This window comes from Montipora capricornis, chromosome 12 (genome assembly GCF_036669925.1).
Source record: "Montipora capricornis isolate CH-2021 chromosome 12, ASM3666992v2, whole genome shotgun sequence".
Classification (NCBI taxonomy): Eukaryota; Metazoa; Cnidaria; class Anthozoa; order Scleractinia; family Acroporidae; genus Montipora; species Montipora capricornis.
The window spans coordinates 30,429,938-30,447,437 of NC_090894.1; the positions used below are offsets into that span (position 1 = coordinate 30,429,938).

General features: G+C 36.8%; 1 long non-coding RNA gene across 1 annotated transcript in view; it reads left to right on the forward strand.

Annotated features, from left to right (window-relative positions):
- The first annotated feature begins 53 nt into the window (after positions 1-53).
- The window catches only part of LOC138026553 (uncharacterized), a 28,640-nt gene continuing 11,193 nt past the window's right edge, over positions 54-17,500 (forward strand). Inside the window, exon 1 of the long non-coding RNA XR_011127287.1 lies at positions 54-182. This is a non-coding gene — a long non-coding RNA (uncharacterized lncRNA). The remainder of the gene's footprint in view (positions 183-17,500) is intronic.

Sequence of the window (17,500 nt, forward strand, 5' to 3'; positions counted from 1 at the left end):
AGCCTACGAGCAAGAGAGAGCTTGATTAATTACCGGCTTGTTTTTTCCTTGCCGTGTAGGGCGTACATGTTCGGAATGGAAATGCTCCAAGCCTTGTGGAGGTGGACAAAATGAAAGTTCTTGGTGCGATGATGGGTATAGATTTACAAGAGAGAGACTGTGCAATGAGAACAAATGTCCAAGTAAGAAGACAGAAATCATACTTCCACATGCAGTTTCAAAATAGTTTTGGTAACACGAATTAGCCACTATCAAAACTACCATAATGCTCTTTGTTTTTCCCTCCAAAAGTTTTGCGTAAGAACTGTTTTTATTTTCTCTTCGGATTTACAATGCTCCCAAGAGAAACTGGAAAAAATGCTTGTGCAAACTTCTGGAGGGACAAGCAAAGAGTATGCGTATTTTTGCGTATAGGGAACTAAATGTATTAGTGTTAAGAAGAAAGCAAATGACAAAAGAAAAACTATAATAATAATAATAATAATAATAATAATAATAATAATAATAATAACAAGAAGCACGTTTATAGGCGTGGAAGTTGGTCAGCTAAATAATTCAAAAGTTAAGCCAGTTGAGATTTCCTCAATTAAGAAACAAAGCATTGACATAAAGATCAAGACTTATCAAAATATATTAATCAACTATATATCTAGCAGGAAAGAGAACTTTAGGGACTTTGCGCATTATTAGGATCCATTCTGGTATTCCTAGTGTTCATGAGGGAACTTATACAACGACGACGGCGACGACAGCGAGAAAGTCACGTCAAAATAAAAATTCACGTTATTGTAATCACTTCGTGACTATTTCATCCTTTTTAATATGACAAGGGAGTGGTAGTTCCTCAAGAAATGACACTGGTCAGCTTGTTGAGCTTCGTGGGACACGTCAAGGGGACAAAATCAACCCAAAATTGATGTTGCACAATTATAATAGTATCAGCTCAAACGAGGGGATAAGTCGCTGCAACATATCCATGGGACATGTACCAGCAACATTTTCATGTGTGTGCACATGTTGTGATTTTGTCGCTGCTACATGTTCCCGCTACACTTCCCTGCTACATTTCGCCTCATTGTGAACTACGCAAGTTTTTATGTCGCTGCAACATGTCCCTGCAACATGACCCCTCGTGTCTAAGCACATTAAATCCCATAACTTTATAAATTTAGTTTTTGTGACGTCATCACTTTACCACTCTGTTCGTGCTTCATCAGTTTTCCGTCAAATTTTGGTCCAAGAAAGCTGATAAATAAATATGTGTGGAAAACTGATTTTAGTGTTATTATTATTTTTTGTTTTTTCTTTCAACTTTCTTTTTGATAAAATGTTTTAGTTCTCTGTAAATGAGTTATATGTTTGTGGAAAGCTTATTTTCTTAGCTTTAAAATGATGTATTGCTTTCCTCCTAACTTTGCTTTTTAAAAAAAACGAAACATTTTTTTTTTGTGATGGTCACTTTACGCGCAATGTTCTGTGGAAGGAAAAGTAGGGAAAGAGTTTTTCTACGAATCCTCTGAAAACGCCTCCAGTCAACACCTTCCATTAAAGCCTTAAATTGTATTTCATTTCAATAAAAACCGTCACAAGACATTTAAGGGGGAGTCAGGGTGGTTTAGCGGTTATCAATCGCGCCTCCTACCTCTGTTACCCGGGTCCAAACCTGGCCTCGGATCGTATGTGGGCTGAGTTTCAATCGATCTCAATCTGAATCCGAAAGTTTTTCTCCGGGTACTCTGGTTTTCCTCCTCATCAAAATCGACCTTCAGTCAATTACATCCGGCTGAGGGCGGATACCCTTGATAGGGATAACCTCTGGTATCCTTCCCTTTCATTGAATTCCCTTTCATTGAATAAAGTTGGTATTATTATTCCATGCCCTTGGTTGATCTGAAGGCAAGACAATAGCGGAGTTGAGCTTTCCGCAATAAAAAAAAAAAGGCAAGTATATCCGTCAATAGGACGTTTCCAACCAACCTCTAGAGACACCAATAACAACAGTGAAATGTACGAATTATGGTGGACGAACAAAAGAAGCTAATGAGAAGCTAATGAGACATCTTTAGTTTCGTCCACCAACATGGCGGCGATGACGTCACGGGAAAACCTCCTATTAAGAGCAATTGTCACCAACGATCAAACAACTGGTAGGGTATTGAGGTTGCTATGTGGTTGGTTTATTCAGATATCGTGTTATTCTCGAGAAATGTGCAAACTTCGAGGACACTGAATTTGGATGCGCAGAAATTTTTGAATGAATATGAATAATCTTGAATGAATTCGCGAGTGGTTAAAGTTTTTGAAGGTCGAATGAATTTAAATCTGGAATATACTAAGATGTGACCTTCACCATATAAACAAAAAAGTCTTGTATGAGTATGAATGAATATAAAAATCGTGAAACGATATAACATCTTGAATGCATATTTGAATGTTGATCGTGAATAAAAATAACATCGTGAATCGTGAATATAAATATAGATTTTGAATGTGGATTGATTTAATTACACCTGAATTAGTGAATCTTGGATGTGAATGAAAAACTTTATTCAATATGAATCGAAACTGACTTCTTGAATTTTGCACTATTTGGTGAATCATACATGATTGTTGGGTTGTCGGTTGTTACCCTAAACTGGCAACTGTAGTTTGTTTTGCCTCAACGGGCCAGTTTGTTTTTCCTCAAAAGGCGAGTTTGTTTTGCCTCAACGGGACACACACCGGCTTCGTTTAACTTCTTTTTTTTTTTTTTGTTTTTTTTTGTTTTTTTTTTAACGAGCACAATGGCTTCGATTCGTTTAGCTTTTTCAAAAGGACAACTACTTCGTATATTTTAAATTGTGTTAAACACAATAAGAATCTGATCGAAATGCAGATCAGCTTGGACACAGCGGTCCCTGTGAGATCAAAACTAACTGTAGTGAATTCGGAAATCTTTACGGTAAGACTGGTTCTAAAACGAAAAAAATGATGTGAAGGGCGTTCAACACAATCCATAAAATATCCATCGCATCACACCATTTTATCTCCAAAATTAGCTTACAAGCGAACTTGTTTCGCTGTTATGTTCTAAGTTTGGTAAGAAATTGATTTTGGAAGCTATTTAAGTAAGAGATAAATACCGATAACGGAGGTATTAATCCATACATACATGTGTACGGATTAGTATTGACGTTTGAGGTATTTATCTGACTTATTTCATGACATTATTAATGAGGGATCATTACATAAAGCCCCACTACAAGACGACAAAAGCTGGCCAATTAGTATTATCAAGAGAATCATGAAATGCCTTTCGGGCCCCCGAACGTAATGTAGCTTTTGTATTATTGATTGGCGAGATTGTGCGTTTTCCACGATTTCTGCGATTTATTGGGACGTTTGTTTGTTTGTGCATTGCGTAATGTTCGCAAGGGACGCGTAGGTGTGGTTTGTACAGCGTTGTAGTCCATTGGGGTAAAACGAGCGACGAGAAGCTCGAGAGAAACGGCTCACTGCATCCAACCTACTCAGCGGAACCGAATTCCATATAACTTTTTGTAAAACGTGTTAACGTACAGTAATTGCAAGAATGCGAAGACGCTTTGTCGATTCCAAACAGATTATGTATGTGGGCATTGCTAAACTACGAATCTGCGAAGCACCGAAACGGCGAAACGAAACACTAAAACACAATGTATGACCCCACCATACACTGAATACTAACCGACAAAGGTTGGATTTGAGACTAAATATCGTTTTAGGCCTAAAACGTTATTGCTCCTAATTCATTGAGATTAAGATTAGGATTCAGATTAAGACTAAGATTAGGAGCAATAACTTTTTAAGCGTAATTAGGCCTAAAACGATGTTTCATCTCAAATCCAATATGTATGGTAGCTTATGGTGGGGTCATACATGTTGTTTTGGTGCTTACTTTTGCTGTTTCGTTGTTTCGCTCTTTCGTTATTAGTAATGCCTAGATTATGTAAACAGAAGAAATACAGGGATTGCACAGCAACAAATTTTGGAACTGAATGGCCGAAATTCATTTCATGTTGATTCTATTTTATCTTTAATCTTAGATTTTCGATATGAATGCTTGTAGAAACAGAAGAAGGCTTAGTAATGTTAGGCAAACTAAACATGTAATACGCCTTTTGGGCTGTTATATTTCTCATTGATATGTTTTGCATTGTTGGAAATTAATGTATTCGTCCAAACAGAGTTAATGCATGGATTAACTATGGTCCAAAGGAAGGACTGATTTGATTTTGTCAGGAAGAGAATGAATTAGTTGGAAAATATAATATTAATGGGGGATTTAAACACTCCCTCGTTTCAGGGATTTATCTGCATAAATCCCTCATTTGCAATCAAATTCAATTCATCAGCCCTGCTCTTTCCCTCTACATTATTAAGCCCTCCCCGGACTATCAGTTTGTTAATATTCAATAGGGTAGTAAGTTAAATAAAGGTTGTTGAATAACAAAAAAAAAAAGTGTCAATCATGAAATAGGCGTTAATATTAATCTACTTGAAGATATGTTATGCTCGTTAATTATAAAGCCAACTATTTCTGCAATTACTCAAACGAGGATGAATGTAAATATTATAACTAATGTTGAGCTGCCTAATTACAGTATCTTCCATACTGATTCTCTAGCTTCTGCAGGAGGAGCAGCTCTCTATATAAGTACATTTCTAAATTCAATCGCAATGTCTGACATAGTTTTGGATATACCCCTTGTAGAATCTTCCTGGGTTGAAATATCTCCCAGTAATAATGGGAAGTCCACATTAGTAGGCTATATGGCTGTAGTCCATATTAGTAAGCTTCCAGGGGCGAGCATTGATGATTTTAAAGATACGTTTGATGAGTAAATTAAGCATCTCAAACTTAATAAGTATCATTTGTATCTTGTTGGGAATATGAATATAAAATTCTTAAAGTGCAATAGCAATCCAACTACAGAAGCTTATCTCGACATGCTATGTATTGAAATAATTTAAAACCAACGCGTCTGACGCATCACTTAACCACACTAATTGATCATATTTACACTAACAACACCAGTAAAATTGTCTCTAAAATAATAACTGGCTGATATTCCAGTTAAGAAACATAATCCGGTTAGATATTACAGGGATTATAGTAAGTTTAATCAAGATTCCTATTTGCAGGATATGAATACATTTATTATAACTGGAATGCTATCTACAGTGAATGGAATAATGATTTGCACGAAATAACAGCCAAAACAATTGATCTGCTTAAATCAATAGCCAATAAACACTTACTTATGAGGCAAATGTCCCAAAGAAAGCAAAAAGTATTCCATAAGCCTTGGAAAAGTTAAGGCCATATTTTAATAAATCCATCGAAACTAGACGCAGTATGTATAAAACTCACTTTCTTCTAATAATCCAAGTAAGATGGCCAGACATAAAAAAATGTATATGCAAATAAGTTAAATTAGCTTTTAAAATACAAGCAAAGAAAACTACTTCTCTCAAAAATTTGACCTGTACAAAAATAACCTGAAAGAAGCTTGGAAAATAATTGGGACATTGGTTAAGCGTAACTCAAAGGGTCAGATTCCCAGATCAAAGATTGTGCATAACAACAGGGTCTACACTAATGGGGTTGAAATTGCAGATTAGTTTAATAGACACTTTGTTAATGTCGGTCCAAATCTGGCCAAAGACATCAAGAATTGCGAAGGGACCCCTACACAATTTAAAAATTCACTCCATCTGATAATTTTGTTTTGTGTTATGTTGCGGAATTCCAGGTCTGTTCAATATTTAAGTGCTTAAAGGACCGTAAATCATCCCTAGATATTCCTAATAAAATGATTCAACTTACTGCTGAGCCATTGTCAGTACCCATAACATATACGTATAATCAATCTATTAAAACTGGTATTGTGCAGGGAACAACAGATAACAGATAACTTGAAGTTAGCTATAGCTAAAAAACAGGGAACGAGTGGTCTGTTTCTTGATACAGTTAATCATGGTATTCTTCTATCTAGGCTCTTTTTATATGGTATCTGTGGACCTCTACATAGCTGCTTTGAACGTTTTCTGACATACCGTACACAATATGTGAAAAATGAATGCATTAAATTTGGGTATCAAAATATTGCATGTGGCATACCCCAGGGTTCAACTCTGCTTCTACTTTATGTAATGATTTACCAAATTGTACTGATAAACTCTCAGTGCCGAACTTTTTTTTTTTTTTTTTTTTTTACTGGTGGTGCAGCATTGAGGGTACTCGCCTCCCACGAATGTGGACCGGGTTGGATTCCAGACTCGGCGTCATATGTGGCTTGAATTTGCTGGTACATCGGTTTTCCCCTCTCGTGAAAAAAAACAACAACAACAACAACAACAACAATAGACTTGATTTGCGTTAATTGTTAATTTCAGTTTACAGTGTCCCCAATTAGTGCTCCAGCGCTAGAACGACTAGACACTTAAATAAAGTGCCTTTCCTTTCCTATATTGATAAGCACCTTAGTTGGCAGCCACAAATACAACATATAAACAATAAGATAGTAAAAATATAAAATATTGGAATCCTTCCAAAATTAGACATTTGAATTTTAACATGCTCAAACAAATATACTATGCTTTAATTTATCTATATCCTATAAAACTAGATTAAGGACGTCCGCGCCCATTACTACTGCGCATTTTTGGCGCATGTCACGCACACGCCATACATCGCAGACCACGCAGGTAAACACGATGCTAAAGGCGCAAAAATTTTCCACAAGAATAGAACGTGAAAGTATGTGGCATCATGAGATAGCTTTGGCCCCAGGTCTTCTCGGAAATGTCACGCAATGGCTTGACAGTGCGAATAAACAATCGCTTTGAGAACGTCGCAGCGATTTTACTGTCTTGAATGCTCGGTGACCCCCATTTTTCTTTCCGTAGATCACTTCCTTTCTTGATTTTGTCCATTTAAAAAAAAACCAAAAAAAATCTGTACGTGAGAAATTACAAATATTTGGCCTTTTATGCTCTCGTGCGACCGAAGTTTTCTTTCTTAGACTAATATGTATCGTTTTTCAAGGTCTATTTCACCTCAGAAAAAGACATCAGTGCCAGTTTTTGTAGTTTCCTCGTGAAAAATCGAGTTTAAAATGTTTGATTTTTAACCAGATATTTTCAGTGCACGATGATTTTTGGACAGAAATACACGATACATGACATAACATATTAAGTACAAAAAATATTGAAAACAAACTTACCTAGAATTTGTGCGGTACTATAGACGGGATTTGAGCGTGATAATCAAACCACAATAAGAAACGGCCAGCCGGTCATGGGTAATAATTCATATTTAAAATTGCGATTGACAACTATTTGTGCCCAAATTGACTATTCAACTGCTCATTATGCGTCCATAGAGAGGTAAATTAGCTGTCTCTGGTCCCCGATAAATTTGATCATCAATGATGAGTTTATCAACGTTGAAATAGGCTGATTTCTTCTCTTTCTTCGCTGCCTTAAGGACCGGATACAGCTTCTTCCTTATCTCGTCGATTTCTTTAGGATAGTCATCGCTTATTCCGTATTTGGGAGGTTTTTAATATACGACTTGATGAAGTTTTTATCCTGATATTGGGAAACCTTGGCAATAATAGGACGCGGTTTCTTGTTATCGGACACTCTTGTGTTGATTCTATGGACTCTTTCAAAATTAATTTGCGCCTCGTCGCTGGATGGAATTTTCAGTTTAGATCTCAAAAAATCTCTTAATTCTTCCTCCGTATCAGCGTTGGATTCAGGACTCTTTAACGCCGAAAAATTTAATATTATCCCTTCTCCTATGAGATTCCAGTTTAATGTGTCGACGGCAAAGCTCGTCATGTTCCACGCGTAAGCGTTCTTGTTCGATACAAGAGGATTCTTCCTTTGAAGTTAAAATGTCAACTTTCTTCTTCATGTCTTCATTCTCGGCATGAACGTATTCTAGACTTTCTTGCAAACTCTTATTTTCTTCTTCAAGATTGTTGAGGCGGCATTTATAACCTTCGAGTTCAGGGACTAATTGGAGTATTGTGGACAATTTCTCCTCAATAGCGGTGAGCCTTTCCAAGATGGTGGAGTCAGCCTCATCGTCTGTTTGGGAACTTCCTTCTCGGGTGCACCTCCTTCGTTTCGCACTTTCGTTGGCTTTCCGGGCATTTTAGTACCTCAGATCTTTACAAGTAACTTACTTAAATAACCATGCTTTACGGCCTTAGAAGGTTGTTTTAGTGCGGAGCTGCTTTCGACTCAACCGCCATCATCAACGACTCGTCCCAGTCTCTGAAAAGACTTGTAATTATAAACTATTAACACTGAATGTGAGAGGGCTAAACAAATCAAGAAAAAGAAGGCAACTGTTTCGCTGGCTCCATCAACAGCAGTCAGATGTAACTTTTTTGCAAGAAACGTATTCATCGTTTCAAACTATAAAAATGTGGGAAGCTGAATGGGGGGGCAAAATGGTCTCCAGTCATGGTTCTACCCATAGTAGAGGGGTTATGATTCTTTTCAAACCACGCCTTGACATTTCCTTTGAAAAAATTATTTCTGACAAACATGGCAGGTTCTTAATCGCTGAAGTCACTGTTGATGGTGAAAAGAGCGTTTTCGTGAATATTTACGCTCCAAATGAACAAAAGCATCGTGCTCAATTCTTTAGGGAAATATCCACTTCTTATCTAAAAACGTATGCAAATGAAAATATTGTTTTAGCAGGTGATACAAACTGCGCAATTAGCTGCATGGACAAATGCGCGGCAAACCTGTTGATGAAACACAGGAGGCTGTTGTGGAATTTCAATCTTTGCTGAAAACACACAGCCTTATTGATGCATGGCGTTTTAAGAATCCACAATCTTATGGTTTTACATGGAGTAACCCATCAATGAAAATTCAATGTAGATTAGATTATTTTTTAGTATCAAAACACTTAAATCATCTTATTAATGAATCCAGGATACTCCCAAATATTTACTCCGATCATTCAGCCGTCTCACTATCCTTATCATTTCACAAACCAGGTCCTCCTCGTGGGCCAGGCTTTTGGAAGTTCAACAATTCTCTCTTGGCCGATAACTCCTATGTTGAAAAACTATGCTTCTTAATACCACAAGTAGCCCAAAAATACCAAGACGTTAAAGATAAAGGATTATATTGGGAAATGATAAAAATGGAGATAAGAGCATTTACGATTAAATATTCCAAGCAAAAAGCAAAAGCAACGCACAATGAAGAAAAACGTCTTTTGATAAGATTAGGGCAATTACAGGAATCTCTTGGGAGGAAATACAGTGACATGGACAAAGTCGAAATGAATAAAATCAAAACTAAGCTCGAAAAAATTTCCGCTTTTAAGACGCGCGGTACAATCATACGAAGCAGGGCAAGGTGGTATGAGTTTGGTGAAAAACGTTTGAAATATTTCCTTAACCTTAAAAAAACAAATCATAGGAAAAAGCACGTTACGTCTTTGATTAATGACAGTGGTATGAAAATAACGAGTCCAAAGGAGATTTTGAGGGAAGAGGAGACTTTCTTCCAAAAAATTTACAGATCGAGCAACAAAGATCCAAACCTCCCAGAGTTCAATCAATTTTTTCAAGCCGAAAAGGTGCTATCGGAGGAGATGGTTGCGACCTGTGAGGGTTATATCACTATTGAGGAGTGCGCTTATGTGTTGAAAAAAATGGAAAATAACAAAACCCCAGGGTCGGATGGTTTATCAGTAGAATTTTATCGGTACTTTTGGAATATTATCGCGAAGTATATGGTAGAAAGTTTCAACTACGCATTTCAATCGGGACATTTGTCTATTTCTCAAAAACAAGGAATAATTTCTCTGATACCAAAGAAAAAGAAAAATACCGAATATTTAAAAAATTGGCGCCCAGTTTCATTATTAAATGTGGATTATAAGGTCGCTACTAAGACAATAGCGACACGCCTAGAAAAAGTGTTACCACACATAATTCACCCTTCCCAGTCAGGGTACATTAAGGGTAGATTCATTGGAGAAAGCATTCGTCAAATAATCGATATAATGGAATTTACTAAGAATAGGCAAATTCCTGGTATCGCCATATTTTTGGACTTTGAAAAAGCTTTTGATTCTGTCGAATGGGATTATATTCAAAAGTGCCTTTCAAGCTTTAACTTTGGTCCCCAACTACGTCAGTGGGTCGCAGTATTTTATAAAGACATTTCTAGTTGTGTTCTCAACAACGGCCACGCTTCAAAACATTTTTTTTTTTTACAACGAGGAGTACGTCAGGGTTGCCCTCTTTCAGGGATGTTATTTGTGATTGCTATTGAGCTTTTAGCGCAGTCAATCAGACACTCTGACATTATTAAGGAATTAAGATTCAAGCTAACCAAGAAGTAAAGCTAATTCAGTACGCGGACGACACAACCGCTCTGTTGGCAGATGTACAATCGGTTGCGAATCTCTTCGAATTGTGGACCAAATTCGAAAGTTGTTCTGGATTAAAGATAAATCAATCGAAATATGAAATGCTTTGGCTAGGATCACTAACTCACCGGAATGACGCAATTTGTAACCTTCGGCTCAGTCATGAACCAGTATATGCCTTAGGCGTTCTCTTATAACCACGAAACCGCTGTTAAAAAAAATTTCTTAGAAAAATTGGAAACATTAAAAAAGACCCTTAATATGTGGTCTCAAAGAGACATTTCTTTACAAGGTAGAATAAACATTGTTAAAACCTTAGCTTTGTCCAAGCTTATACTTGTATGCAGCGTCTTGGAAACTCCGGAGCATTTTGCAGACGAAGTTAACAAACTAATTTTTGATTTTACTTGGAATCATAAACCGGCGAAGATTCGTAGAACAACTCTGATTAAAATTAAAAAAGAAGGTGGCTTAGACATGAAAGATTTCTCTTTCTTCGATAAAGCGTTGAAACTTACTTGGGTCAAACGACTTTGTTCCGAAATTAATGCTCCGTGGAAGTATATTCCAACCTATTTCTTAGCCAATGTAGGTGGAATAGAGCTGTTTAATTGTAATTACGACACGAAACTTCTTAATCTTAACAAACACATTCCATCGTTCTATAAACAAGTCATCTTTTACTGGCAAGAAATTAAGATAAGCACTCCTGGAAACAAAGAAGTTGCGCTGCAGGAAATCATCTGGAACAACAGATTTATAAAGGTTAATGGCAAATCCGTTTTTTACTCTAAATGGTGCCAAAACGGCATCAAGCAGATAAAAGATCTCTTCAACGTTCCGGAAAACTGTTTTTTTTCCGTTTGGAGTGCTAGCCGACAAATTTTATACAAAAAGATGTCATTTTTTAACCTACCGCAGCCTTGTATCGGTCATACCGAGTGAATGGAAAAAAATCTTTGTTCAAAAATGAAAGCAATCCAACACCTGCATTAACCACATATACTTCAAGTAGACCCCTCTCCTGTAAGACCTTCTCACCCGGCAAAAATTACCCAGTCCCACCGCCGAAAAAAGGCTTGAACATTATAACTTTCAGCGTGACGATTTTTGTAAGATTTATCTTCTACCTTTTAAGGCTACAAAAGAAACAAAACTAATTATGTTCCAATACAAAATCATTCACCACTTCTTATTTACTAACTCATTATTGTACAAACTGAAAAAAGTTTCGTCTCCGCACTGTCCATTCTGCCCCGCAATACATCAAACTGTTACACACCTGTTTGTTGAATGTGCGCAAGCGTCAATCTTTTGCTCTGAATTTCAAAATTGGATTTTGCAATTATGCAACCTTCAGTTAGATCTGTCCCCCCAAGAAGTGATATATGGAATTATTCGCCAATTGAGTCCACCATGTTTAGCTCTCAATCATCTCATAATACTCGGAAAGTATTTTCTTTGTGTTAATGCACTAAATAACGATAAATCATCTCTTATTGATTTCAAAAGATTAGTGCAGGATAAGATAGAACTAGAAAAATACATTGCAGGTACCTCGGGACAACAAAAACTTTTCTTTTCTAAATGGCAGAACTTTACACACATTCTTGTTGATTGTACATAAGAGTGTTTTCCGTCAATGTACCGCATTTTAATTTTGGTTGTATTCAGTAACCTTTGCAGTTTTTGTTTGTATTGTATACTGTGCAATATTATAGCGATTATAAGTACTTGCAACTTTTGTTTTGTATTTTATTTTTTCTTTCTACTTCGCATTGCTTTTTATGTTGTAAATTAATACTGTTTGGAAAGTACTGTAGTCATTGTACTGTTAGTATTGTAAGTATAGTAACTTTTGTTAATAAATGTTGTGTATTGAAAAAAAAAAAAAAAAGACATCAGCTGCAAAGGTTAATTTAGTTATGTTGAACTGAGTACGTTTACCTGATCTAAATTTCACTAATGTAGTTTTTTTATTGCTGACAGTTGTAAGCTAAGATCGTCTTAAAGTAACGCAATCTTCTAAAAATGCCCCTCATGATCTCGAAAACGAGCACGGTGACCCCCCATTTTTTTTGCCTTTTTGGCAAAAGTAGGTCATTACCTTTCTGTGTGGCAAGTTAAAAAAAAATCTGTACGTGGGAACGTTTTGGGCGCGAACGTCCTTAACCTGTCTCCAACGACTGAGCAGAATAAATGCGTCCGAAGAATGTTTTTTGCACATACTAGGGAGAATGCTAATCCATATTATAAACTCTTAAGAATTGTTAAACTAGAAAATATATATAAATTCAGAATATGCTATCTTATAAGTAAAATTATGAACAAAGCTCATAGCTTTCCAGATATCATCTCTGATATCTTGCCCCCAGCATCTAGTATCCGTAGCTATGATACAAGATTTGCTGGTAAACTCAATCTTTTTACAGTGCAAATATCAACCAGTTCTGAAAAATCGTCTTTCAAGTTTGCTGGACCCATGATATGGGAATCTGTTACCCCTGAAATTAAGCGTCTGTCGTTTATTTCCTTTAAGAAAGCATGGAAATGTCATCTTTTGATTAATCAAAGTCGAGTTTACTGCTGGCTTAATGCTGAATAAAATAATCTGATTCCCTCCTTGTTTTGCACTTCGTGGACAAATGCTTGATTTCTTAGATATTTTGTAGTTAAGACAAGACGCGCATGTCTGTTTTTGTCAATTTAACATAATTAGCACTTAGTCAATCAGATTGCAGCTTGCTCTTGGAATGGGGGGATTAGAAATCGAACTATCACAGAGCAAAGAGTCCTGTTAATGAAAACAGTGTATTCGTGACTTCTTCGAATATAGGAAAATAGCTTATTTAAAACGGGATTACGCCTTACAGAATTGTAAGTATATCTACAACATGCTGGAGAAACATCCTTTATTTCATTTTCCGGTCTGTTTAGTTTTACAGCGTATTCATATGCATGCATCCTTTTTCAGTTGACTATATTAAGTTACTTTGTGCAACTTGGAATTGCGTGGATTAAACTAGTCCAAAACTACTGGTAGATCCTGTGAACAGTATTTTCCTCGTGTATCTTCACCTCAAGTAACCCCATACCCGCGGTGCGGAACACTCCTGCTTTTAAAATTTAAGAAATAACAATTTTTATCACGTTACGCTAATTTAATTTTATCCATGCTTATTCTGCCATCATTACTTATTTACTTACCTATGGCGGTGTCCGACTACAAAGTTCTGCTTCTTTGGACACCGCACACTTATTAACTGTCTAATATATTATAAATTATATTATTTATAACATAAATTGTGTGTAAATGATTTGAATAGTGTGAATAATGAGTTGAATATACATCACTGCCGCTGGTACACAAGAAAGGTAATATTAACGGCATTTTACAAGAGACAGCCATCAAAATATAAAGAAACCGTTTTAAACAAAGTTTCACTGAGCACTTTTAACCTAAAGCTTGTGTACTGACCTCGACAAAAGTGTTAGATTTCTGTCGGAGCTCATGATATAGATGAAAATAGATTGCTTTTACTGAAAACATGACGAGATGCTTCCGTGAAGCATACACTGGGTTGCCTGTGGTACGTGTTACAGAAAATCAGAAGGCACTGAATTGTGTGGTATTGAACTACAGCATTCCAGTCTCTGAAGAATAACAAATAAAAGAGAAGCGAGAAACATTGGCTTCTGGGCTGACGTGTGGATAATTTTCAAGTTCCCTCACAACTTCTTTTCACCACAAGTTTAAGGGTGCCCTCTAAGTATCTGACAGCTACAATAGTTCGGGGTTAGTATCTGGATGGGAGACCAAAAACAATATACCCCTCAAAACAGAAGCATTGGACCGAAAATTCTATTTTAACGCTAACAAATGCGGACCAAGCAAGGAACTGATTTTGTTGGCTTGCTTTATGCGAAACAAATGTTGATACAAAAGTAAATAAATAGTGGTACAAAGTTTTTGGGAAGAGCAGAAGGAAGTTTTCTGGACGGTCGATCGAGAACAAAATATTTTGCCATCAGCAACAACATTTATGACACTCTTTTTCTTTCAAGTGTTATAAAGTTTGACAAGAAATGTGCGAATTCAACACAAAGATCACAATCGCCCAATTCTTCAGGTTGACAGTCAAAACTTTACTCTCGAAGACGAGGTTGTTTATCGCCAGGTAATTCCATCATTTTGAGGATAGCAGCTACTTTGTTATTCATCAGTGTCAGATGTTTTTTCCCGATTTTGGGGGCCATTTTGTTGAAACTCAAGCAAGCTTCCAACAGACCTGTTTATTTTCGTTACACTATACCACAAAAATGCTCCCGTATCACATTTCAACACACGTATGCAAATTTGTTAACCTCGAAAATTACACAACATGATATTAAAGTTCACAAAGGCTGGAAATATCTCGGCAAAATCCTTTTCCAGCGAAAAATTAATCGAAACAAACAACATATTTACTATTAGAGGCAGAAATACCTTCCTATTTCAATTGCGTGCGTGCAAACAAGAGATGCAATTAAATACATTTTTGACAGTTCACATCAATACCCTTTTCGACTCGGAACGCTGACCATAAATAATGAAGCACAAAAGCGACAACAACTTTCATTCAAATAATTCTTCACTGTCACATTTCCAAATATTTTACACCTTTGCAGAGTTGAGTACAAAATACCGGTAAATTTAAATTGTCAGACAACTAAGATGCGACTTGAGTAAACACTGTGATGCATTCTTGTAAGCGTTCGATTCCTTCAATGTTAATTTGTTAAATCCTAGTTAGTAACTATGATTAAATCCATAAAAAAATTGCTCTTTGATTTCCGTGTTTTATATTATACCAAGTTAGTAAAATATTAGAAACAAAGCTCACTTGATATCCAAAGGCGAAAAATGAAATTGTTGTCGAAGACCATTACTCGTCTCTTAAAATCCAAATATTTATTTTTAAGCGCTGTCTTGCTCATCCAATTGACGATCCATTCTTGAGCTCCATGAGGGTATATTTTGTTTAAAGATCCACGAAAACGCCATTCACGTCAATGACTTATTAGTGAAATTTCCAATTGTTATACCGGAAGACTGTGCAGAGCTGAGAACAGGTAAATACAAATCTGACAAATAGCGAGACAACTGAGATAACAGATCCACTATATGGATTCTTTCTCTGTCTTTGTTGAACCCATACTGAGTTACCAGAGAACTGTTCATTTGGTTTGAGTGTTGTACAAAACACCACACTTGGCAAAATTTAGGAAGACAGCTCACTTTGATTACGGCTCGACGGGCGACAGATTGTTGTCGAAGTCCATTACTCGTCGCTTCTAACATTCGACCGCCTGTCTTGTTCAGTATCCAAATTCGCTTGCCATTATTGAGCTTCATAAGGGTACATTTTGTTCAAAGATCCACTAAAACGCCATTCGCGTTACATGACTTTCGACCCCATTGCCGGTTAAGTTAATCGTTCTACTGTGTCCACCAGAGAAATCTACGCATTTCCCACTACCCTCTCGATCCTAAGAAAATACGCGTAGAAGGCTCTATGCACAAAGACACCACTTAGCAGGGGAGTGACAGGCAAGACTTTTACCGACACGGAAAAAAATAAAAAAGAAAAAAAGAAAACGAAAAATAAAAAAACCACGAAATTAAAGACAGATTCCGACTGGGTTGGCAACCCAGTAAAAAGCGCGCCATGCTTCTTGTCGGGTAATATCCGGAAACTTTTATTTGCAAAATAATAATTATACACAGGCAACCCAATAATTTGAGATCACTTCTAACAGAACGTGCCGAGAAATCAAAGACAAAGCCTTACGTCTTGAAATATTTTCTCGACAAGCAATGTCACACGAGTTACTCTGACTCTGCCACAGTACTTACTCTGACACCATAAATCGTGTATGACACTTTGACACCAATCAACCGTCCAGTAACATAGCGTTTACGTTGCTAGGCAACGTAGGTGCAAAAACTGATTACCACTGTAATATTAAAGAAACGTTTATTGAGGAACTTAAACCAGCTCTTAATGCTAACTTCAGTAAATATAAGCTGTTACTTTGTAAATATGTAACTGCTGTCAGATTTTTGCTGTTTGATTTTATTGGTCTTGGTCCCAAACCTACTAAAATTTGCTTATGAATAATTTTCAAAATCATAACGGTTAGTTTCGAAAATGTATGTTGTAGCATACGAAACGTCAAGTCGCGATTTTCGTTTTATTTCTAATTGAGCTTTGACGGCCGTAGAACAAAAGTTGTTAGCAGTCCAGCCCTTCAAGAGCCGATTACATCAATTCCTTTACCAGAGGCCTTGACATGATCTAGCCATTTATTTATTGCATTCACTACCTTGTCAGTGCTGGCTGATAGCTGGAGTAGATATTTTGAAATTAATGTCATTGGCTCGACTACATAAAAGAGGATGATCAACAGATTGAAGAAACTTGAATGAAAGTTGGCACGAATAGCAGCACCAAAAGATCCAGGCTTGATCAGGATTCGAACCCATGACCGTGTGATTGGGCTCACTTTCGTTCGCCTCGTGCAAGTGCAGTCGAATTGCAATGTTCTGGGCTCGAATCCAATTTGACTTTTTCAAGCTTCCTTTGCAATTGCTCAAGTTGTTCAACTCACTGCAATGACATTTATCACTTTCACTTTAGAGCAAATTTCAAATGACTGTCGAAAGTAATTCCACGATTGCAATTCGTACGCTTAGTGATTGGTTTAAAAATCTCGCGCCGGTTTATCAACCAATAAGAAAGAAAACCAAAACCAATGGCGTCCTGCACGCGCAATTTTTCCCACGCTTTGAGCAAGTTACAAAAAATTGCTACGAATGTGGATTGGTTCATTGAGCCGTTTGCACAGGGTCGAAAGAACCGTTGATCTCTGCCGATAATCGTTTGTTTGGACATCGAAATAAGTTTCGCTATACATTTTCTTACAGCTCCTTGCAATTTTTGCCCCCTGGCGATCCCAGAACCCTTTGTGTTTAAAGCAGAGATCCGATTACTACAAATTCATTCATTATGCAAAAATTGG